Here is an 8,309-nt window from a genome sequence, read left to right as displayed (position 1 = left end):
ATTCTAAATGTTTCAATGTAACATGGTCATTTTATAAACTGATGATGGAGTCCGATGTCAGGTTACAATCCTGACTCTGCCATTTGCTAGATTGTTGAGGTCTGTGTGAGAGGAAGAACAAACAGTCCACGGGGTCGTACAACCACGATGGGTGAGCCTGGAAGGGCAGCGCCCGGAGGACTACGTGTCCTGAGGACTTCGTGTCCTGAGGACTTCATGGAGCACACCATGATGGGTGAGCCTTGGGAGGCAGCGCCCCGAGGACTACGTGTCCTGAGGACTTCATGGAGCACACCACAATGGGTGAGCCTCGGAGGGGCAGCACCCGGAGGACTACGTGTCCTGAGGACTTCGTGTCCTGAGGACTTCATGGAGCACACCACGATGGGTGAGCCTCGGAGGGGCAGCGCCCGGAGGACTACGTGTCCTGAGGACTTCATGGAGCACACCACGATGGGTGAGCCTCGGAGGGGCAGCGCCCGGAGGACTACGTGTCCTGAGGACGTCGTGCTGTTGTGGAGCATTGCTGTTTGCTGTCCTCGCGGTCGTCACATCACTCCTAATCTGTGAGGTATATGAACATGCGAAGGGGCTTCCAGCCCCGCACCGGGCAGTGTCATTGGCGCTTACAATAACAGTGACTGATCTTTTTCAAGCACTGCAGCTGCAGCAGATTAATGATTCATCCACTACCGTCAGAAAGGACTCAGAGATGGAGATTGTTAGTAGTGTCACCACCCTTAGAAAGAACTTGGAGAAGTAGGTTGTTAGTAAAGTTAGGATAAGATGTTTTTGCTAATGACTTTGATATAAAAAAATTTTAGGGGACAATTTGAAGTTGAGAAAGGCACAATGTTAATAGTTAAACTGGGGAGTTTTTAAGGTCGGGGAACAAGAACCATGGCAGCCTGACCAACACTAGCTGATGTGCCTCGCTGGCTAACGCTGGGCTGGTGATCAAGGTGACGATCAGTTTCTTGTACTTATTTTTTCCTTCAGCTCCCTAATATGATTTAATAAAAAATTATTAATGAGTAGGTGTGTACCTTGAGGATTTAAAATAGAAATGACTGGTTATTTTTTATATAAAAGTTTAGGTTTGTGATTCTTTTAAATTTTTTTTATAAGATTACTTTTTAATATAAATAGTAAAATAATTGATCCTTTTTATTTTGTAACCACAAATTGCAGCCTGCCAGTAAGAGAAGCTGGCTGAGAAATTTTTCTTTCTTGCTTACATTTTGTTAATCTATAATAAGTTGCTTAGTTACAAAAGCATGTGGGTTCCTGGGAATAATTTGTTTTTCACCCATAATATGTAAAACATTTGATCATGTGAGGGTATTGGGGAACACTTTTTTCCTTACATATACTCATTGTAATCATTCACTTAAAGAAAAATGTAATGTAACCACATTGTGAATTTTATACCGCTTGAAGGATTTTGTTGGTATATATAAGCTATAGGAGAAAAAATAAAGTTGTTGCGCTTGCTTCATCCTCTCTCTCTCTCTCTCTCTGTGTGTGTGTGTGTGTGTGTGTGTGTGTGTGTGTGTGTGTGTATAAGATTTCCCCTGCAGAGAGTTTTTCACCAGCCCCAGAAAGTCTTTCATTGGCCCAGAGAATAAAGTTTTGTTCCCTCGAAGAAAAGTCTACTGAGTGATCAACCGCCAACTCCACCCCCACCTCAGTTTATCTGTCGTGTGTCAGAGCTGGCTTCTGTTTTGTTTGTTTTGGTTTTGGATTTTTTGGTTTGGTTTGGTTTGGGTTGGGTTTTTTTGTTGTTCTTGTTTTTTTTTTTTAATGAGACAGGGTGTCTCTATGTTGCCTTGGCTATTCTGAACTTTGTAGACCAGGCTGGTCTCAAACTCACCAAGATCTGCCTGCCTCTGCCTCCTGAGTGCTGGGATTAAAGGCGTGCGCCTCCACACGCCTTCAGAACTGGCTTCTGACACAATGTAACCTGTGCCTCAATTTCTCTCATAAACAAGGAGAATAATAATAGCTAATAATAGCTCAGGCATAGGGAAAGATATTTATTCCAAAAAACAAACAAACAAACAAAAAAACCTAAGTGTTGGCAAAGGGGTAAGTGCCCTAAATTAACTATTATTACTATTATATTACTATTATTATTATTATTCATTTGCCTCTAATATTTTGTTTTTATTATTAAGTCGATAGCAGAGGAACCAGCAAGCAGGAAGCTCACTGCCACCATCTCTCTCCTAGCTGTTCTCCTGCCTTTAACAGAGGCTTTTTGCTTTGCCTGGAAGTGCAAAGCAGAGCAGGGAGGCCCTGAAGCTGCTCTTGACATTTCACCATGGCGTGACCTGCTACTGATTTTGGCAACACTGAGAAGGTCATTCTTAGACATAGGTCCCTAGCCAGCCAGCAAAAGGGACATGGTGAAGTGTGTGGGGTGGGCGGTGGGGTGGGGGGGAACATGGGTATGTTCAGCACACTGAATATAACACCTCAGTCCACTAAACATATACTCTGTGGTGTCTATACCAAACCAGGCTCTGTGCAATTGCTATAAACAAAGAATAAGCCTGCTGTTAGGGCTCAGAAGGAGTCTGAAGCAGACACACACAAAAAGGCAACGGGACTTCTGGTGGTGGCCATGCTGCAGGAGGGAGCAGAGATGACTCATCTTTGATGAGTCAGTTCCAGGTCAGACAGAGTCAGAGGAAGATACGGACACAGTACAGCCTGTTCAAAAGCAGTTCAGAAAAACCCAGCGTGGCCCAGGAACTGCAAGTTATTACAAAGAACACCATAGTGGGGTCGGGGTGGGTTGTGTATGTGACTCTGTGTGTGTGTCTGTGTGAATGTGTGTTGTGTGTACGTATATGTGTGAGTGTGTGCATGTGTGTGAGTGTGTGCATGTGTGTGTGTGCGCTGTGTGTATGGGTTTATGTTTGAGTGTGTGTATATGTGTATGAGTGTGTGTATGTGTGTGTATGTTAGTGTGTGTGTATGAGTGTGTCGTATGTATGTGTGTGTGTGTGTGTGTGTGTGTGTAGAAAATGGGTGACAGTCGCAGTTTAGTCACTGACATTGGGTTATGACATTATTTACAGGACAGATTTCCTTTGTCCTTGATAACCTCATCAGTAAAATTCTTTTTTTTTTTTTTTTTTTTTTTTTTTTTTTTTTTTTTTTTTTTTTTTTTTTTTGAGTATTTTCTACAGTGGAACAATCAGCTAATGCCTATCTGTCTGTTCACAGAGAGGGAGAAACAGTTGCAAACCCTAAGAATGCAGGCGCAAGGGTCTGGGGTAACAGTTCTCAAGTGTCTGGTTGCATTAGAATCAGTGATGGCTTTTGGTTTGGTTTCGGTGCTGAGGGTGGGACCCCAGGGCCTTACATATGACGGGTAAGCTCCCTACATCAAGCTGCACCTCCACCTTTTTTTGTACTCTATTTTGAGACAGGGAGTCTCTCCGTTTTCCCTGGAATGTGTGACCCTCCTGCCTCGACTTCCGGAGTACCTAGAATTACAGACCTGCGCCAGCAGGACTGGGTGTGAGGGCTTATAAACAAAGAGCAGCCTTGCTGTTCCTCACGCCTCACCCCTGCCTAAATCAGGCGGGCTGGAGTGAGTCCCCAGATTTGCATTTTTAACAAGTTCCAGCTGCTGCTGCTGCTGCCGCCGCCGCCGCCCTGGGACCTCCCTCTCAGTACAAGTGGCCCTGAAGAACAAAGACAAGCTTTGTGGACTCTGGTCACAGAGGTCAGAGACCCCACACAGAGCAGAGCCCAAGAATCTGGTAGGATCTGTTCCTCAGGACCCCGTGTCTATGGGGTGGACACGGGTGGAACAGAATCGGGGCGGGCGGGGGGTGGGGGAGGCTGCCTATAAATCACAGGCTACACAGAGGCCCCACCCCCGCTCAGCTCAGCTTTTCTGGTTTGAATTTGCACACCCTGAGCAGGTTTTTCACTAGGGTTGGCTGGTCAAAGTCCAGCTTTAGAACCTAATTGCCCACCGCGGGAGACAGGATCCCCTTCCCCCAGGGCACAGAGCAGGGAGAGGAAACCCTGCGAGCTGACGCACAAACAAATAGTCTGAGCTCACGGAGGCTGCCAGGCTTGCATCGACCAGCAATTATTTCTTGTAAATTGCTTTCCGGGTTATGTTCAGAACATGTACGTGTGAGTCCCTGACAACAAACACTCAGAGGACATAGGGCGGGGGCGGCTAGCTGGGGAATGGGCTGTTGGCGAAGGGGAGCCTCAGTCTGCATCTTCAGCCAAAATTCAGAGAACGTTGAATATTGGACCTTAGAACTATTAGAATCTCCCATTCCCCTTTATAACATTTTGCCAGATGGCAGTCTGGCCTCTTTTTCAAACATTCACTTGTATCTATCTATTCAACACTGATTGATACTGGTTCTTTGCCAGGCTCCATGAGGTCCACAGTCTGTCTTTAAGAAGATGGTAGCAAGGATGGAGAGACAGCTCTTCCATTAAACGCATTGGCTGCTCTTCTAGAGGACACAGGTTCAATTCCCAGCCACTACATGGTGCCTTCCAACTGTCTACAATGCCAGTCCCAGGGGATCCAATGGCCTCTTCAAGCATCACATACACACATGTGGTACACAGATACGCCCGAAGGCAAAAGAACTATACACACAAAACAAACCTTTAAAAAAAGAAGAAAGAGCCGGGCGTGGTGGCACACGCCTTTAATCCCAGCACTCGGGAGGCAGAGACAGGCGGATCGCTGTGAGTTCGAGGCGAGCCTGGTCTACAAAGTGAGTCCAGGATGGCCAAGGGTACACAGAGAGACCCTGTCTCGAAAAACCTAAATAAATAAATAAATAAAGAAGAAAGAAAAAGCAACAGTAGCTCATGCCTATAGGCCTGCCATGGGTGTGCTATTGGCATGCTATAGGCACACTATAGATGTCTGTAGGCGATGGCTAATCTGGCCAGGGACTTCAGGCCGGAAATGTTGTCCGAAACAAGTCCTAAATGTACTAATACAAATACTGACATACGACAGGGCGGGGGAGGTCACGCAGAAAGAACCACAGGTGAGGGGACAGGCAGTTGGGAGTAGCTCTCTTTGGGTAACAAGGTGAGTTAATGGCAAGACGTGGCGCTGGTGCTGGGAAGCGGGCCCCGAAGCCTCCCTTTGCCCTTTGAAGAAGTGGGATTTTAACTGGACAGTAATGGGGAGACACAGAACAGCAATTTATGGGAGAACTTGTTCTGCATTCCATGACATAAAAACCCACAGGGTTCTCTGCTTTGGGGGACCTATTGAATTCCTGCCCTGGCCGGGGGCGGGGTGGGGGGAGGGAGACTCGGACTCAGAATAGCGCAGAAGTCTATAGGACAATAGTGGCTTATCTGCCCCCCAAAATGACTCATGCCCCAGGTGCCTCCTCATCTCGGAGGCCACCACTACGCTCTCCTTCATGTGCTCAGGGGCAACTGAAACCAAGCTGTAGGCAAGTGTCCAGGAGAGCCAAATGTGGGGCACCCCCAGGATTTCGAGTGGCTCCTGACACACCTCGGCACACCTCCCGCACCTCCCCAGTGGATGTTCCATGGGGGTGGGGGGTGTTGCTTGAGCACATGCTGTGACCCTGCTTGGGATGGACCCTATCCATAAGGACTCACTAAAAAGAAGAGTGAGTCTGACCTATGAAACCCCTAAAAACAGTCAAAGTTGTCAGGTAAATGTAGCGTGTCAGGTGAGGACCATTAGACTGCAGATTCTAACACCAGAGAGAAGGAATCATCTGGAATCCTTTGTGGAAGACGCCTAGCTGAATTTGAGCTTAGTGGAACAGGACAGCAGTTGATCGTCTCAAACTGAGCAAAGTGTGTCTTTGTTTCTTTGTTTATGAGACAGGGTCTGAGTAAGCCAGGCTGGCGATTTGCTGCTGTTTCTATATACCAATTGTTGGGATTACAGGTATGAACTACCACATCTGGCTTTGACTTCATATTCTAAAGATGGGACCGCCTAGAGCGGAGGTTGTGGCTAGATGGCTCAGCGGTTAAGGGCACTGGCTGCTCTCCCAGAGAACCCAGGTCCGGCTGTTAGCACCCACACGGTGCTTACATTCATCTGTAACTACCGTTCCAGGGACTCAGATACACACGAGGGGTACATACATGTAGGTAAACACTCATGCACATAAAAGAAAAATTATTAAGACTAAAAGCAAAGATGGGACCATTTCTAGCTCCACCCTGGACCACAGCAGCCAACAAAGTTAACAATTTTTTGCCCTGAGTTTTGGGAACAAAGAAATAAAACCATCTTAATTCCTGTCCTCGAGAGACCTCCCAACCTATTGGGAAGGACTAGTAAATTAAATGGTTGGTGACATTATAGTGCGAAGAAGATTTCTTCCTTCGCAAATTCAGGGCAAGATCGGCGCGTGATGCAGCGAGGGCTCCATCTCCGCGTGCCTTTCTCTTCGGAGAAGGAGCTCCCTTTGTGTCTTCCCCGCCTCACTCCTGGTTCCTTCACCCCACCTCTCTCCTGGTGCGTTTCCATGGAGACCGCAAGCCCCTCGAAGCTTCCGGCGTTTCCGCACCCCTCCCCCCTCGCCATCTCTCTTGGCAGCAGATTGATAATATCCAGAACTTTCCCCAGGCAGGAATTATTATCCGCATTCGGTTATCAGTGAAAGCTGAGACCGTGACATTAAGCGATGTGCTCCTGGCTCCGCCCGCCGCCAGTCTCAAGCCTGGACACTCTCCTCCATGCACACTGCAGCCTTCTGCGTGCGGGGCCTCCTCTCCACCTCGCCTTATTTCTCTTTTTACCCTTCCCTATCTTTGGTAGTTCAATTTTTTTTCTTATAAGAAAATCAGAACGTGTTCCGACTAAAAGGACAAACGACGTGAAGTTCAATCCTTACATTAAGCGTCTTTAAATCTATTCTTGGATTCGCTGTTTCAAGTCCTTTGTGAACTGAAAATAGTGCTGGGTGATATAAAGAGCTGCCAAAAAAGCCACCTCAGAATGTCCCAGCCCCGACTGTGTTCAGGCAACAATGATAATCGGAGCCTTGCAATATGGCGGAGTGCGTTAAGAAAAACCACTGATGACCATGCCAAATTTACCCAACCCAGAGAGAATTTAGATACAAGGTACCAAAGTGGTTAGAACTGTAAATCCAGGAGAACTTCAAAACCCGGACATATGGAAACAGAATGTTCTACAAGGCTGTTTTCCAATCCCGTGAGCCAGTTTGGGCTTCTACACATTAATTTGAAGGTGTCGCTCTTACACGGGAACAGATGAGGGGACTGTGGAAACGTTGACACACTTATTATATGTCATCTGTTGTCATTCAATGAACATACGGAGCTGCAGGGTTTGGAATGTTGAGTACTTACACGTCATGCAGAGGCCCTGCGTTCAGTTTCCAGCCCCCACATAGTGGCTCACAACCACCTCTAACTCCAGCTGTACAGGATCTGAAGCAATGTAAGCCCCCCTTGGCTTCTGCACACGCTTGGTGCACACACACACACACACACACACACACACACACACTAAACAATATCAGAGAAAGGTGTCTTAGATTTTTTTTCCTCAGCCCCCTCCCCCTCCCCTTTGTCACGTTGACTGTGAAATGGTCTTTTGCCAGCATAGGTGATATGAAAAGTCTGGGCCTCCTGGGCCTGATTCTAATCTCAGAGTCCAGTGGGTCTGATGTTCTTGCTCTGTCCGTCTGCAAAGTCCAGGTCTGGTGGCCAGTCCAGGGTGGGGACTAAGGTCAGAAGGGTCCTAGGCCCCTAAGGACCAGCAGCTGTCTCTGCTGCCCGCCTCGCCCCTGGGGCTCATCCACAGAGCTACAGCCTGTAGCTCACCCTGTCTCAGCTTTTCCCACTTCGCCCAGCCAGCCGCCTTCGGGGCATCGTTTTTTTTGCACTATTCATATTCATGGCATTATTTTTCTTCCATTACTTCCAACTACACCACTTTGTCAATGTCTCTGGAATAAGGTGGGAGCAGAGGAACCAACCTGACCCCTCTTCACCCTGCCCAGTCTCACAAGTCCCAAGCATCTTTTTCTTTTCCTTGACGCTCCATACACTGCAGGCCAGACAGTGTTCCTCTCTTTGCAGGTTCTGTCTGGTACTGGAGTTCTCTCCCTGATGGCCTCATAGGAGGAAGCTGCTGACTCACCCCAACCTTTGAATAAGCCTCCTGGGGAGTTGTAAACAAACGTGGACCCGTGTGAGATAAGCACCTCCCTCTCAATGAGTCCTGCTCTGTGAACTACTGTTTATTGGGCTTACTTTGAGAAGCCTGGGAGACC

The 8,309-nt window shown here is 47.5% G+C and overlaps 1 long non-coding RNA gene across 1 annotated transcript; it reads left to right on the top strand.

Moving 5' to 3' along the window:
- Positions 1–3,257: 3,257 nt before the first annotated feature.
- On the top strand, positions 3,258–6,772 carry LOC127211432 (uncharacterized). Its single transcript, XR_007833425.1, has 3 exons — positions 3,258–3,776; positions 5,879–5,941; positions 6,632–6,772. It is a non-coding gene; the product is annotated as an uncharacterized LOC127211432 (long non-coding RNA).
- The last annotated feature ends 1,537 nt before the right edge of the window (positions 6,773–8,309 follow it).

The sequence above is a fragment of the Acomys russatus genome, chromosome 29 (assembly GCF_903995435.1).
Source record: "Acomys russatus chromosome 29, mAcoRus1.1, whole genome shotgun sequence".
NCBI classification, from domain to species: domain Eukaryota; kingdom Metazoa; phylum Chordata; class Mammalia; order Rodentia; family Muridae; genus Acomys; species Acomys russatus.
The sequence above is the reverse complement of the archived record's forward strand: the minus strand, read 5'-3'. Positions and strand labels throughout refer to the sequence as shown.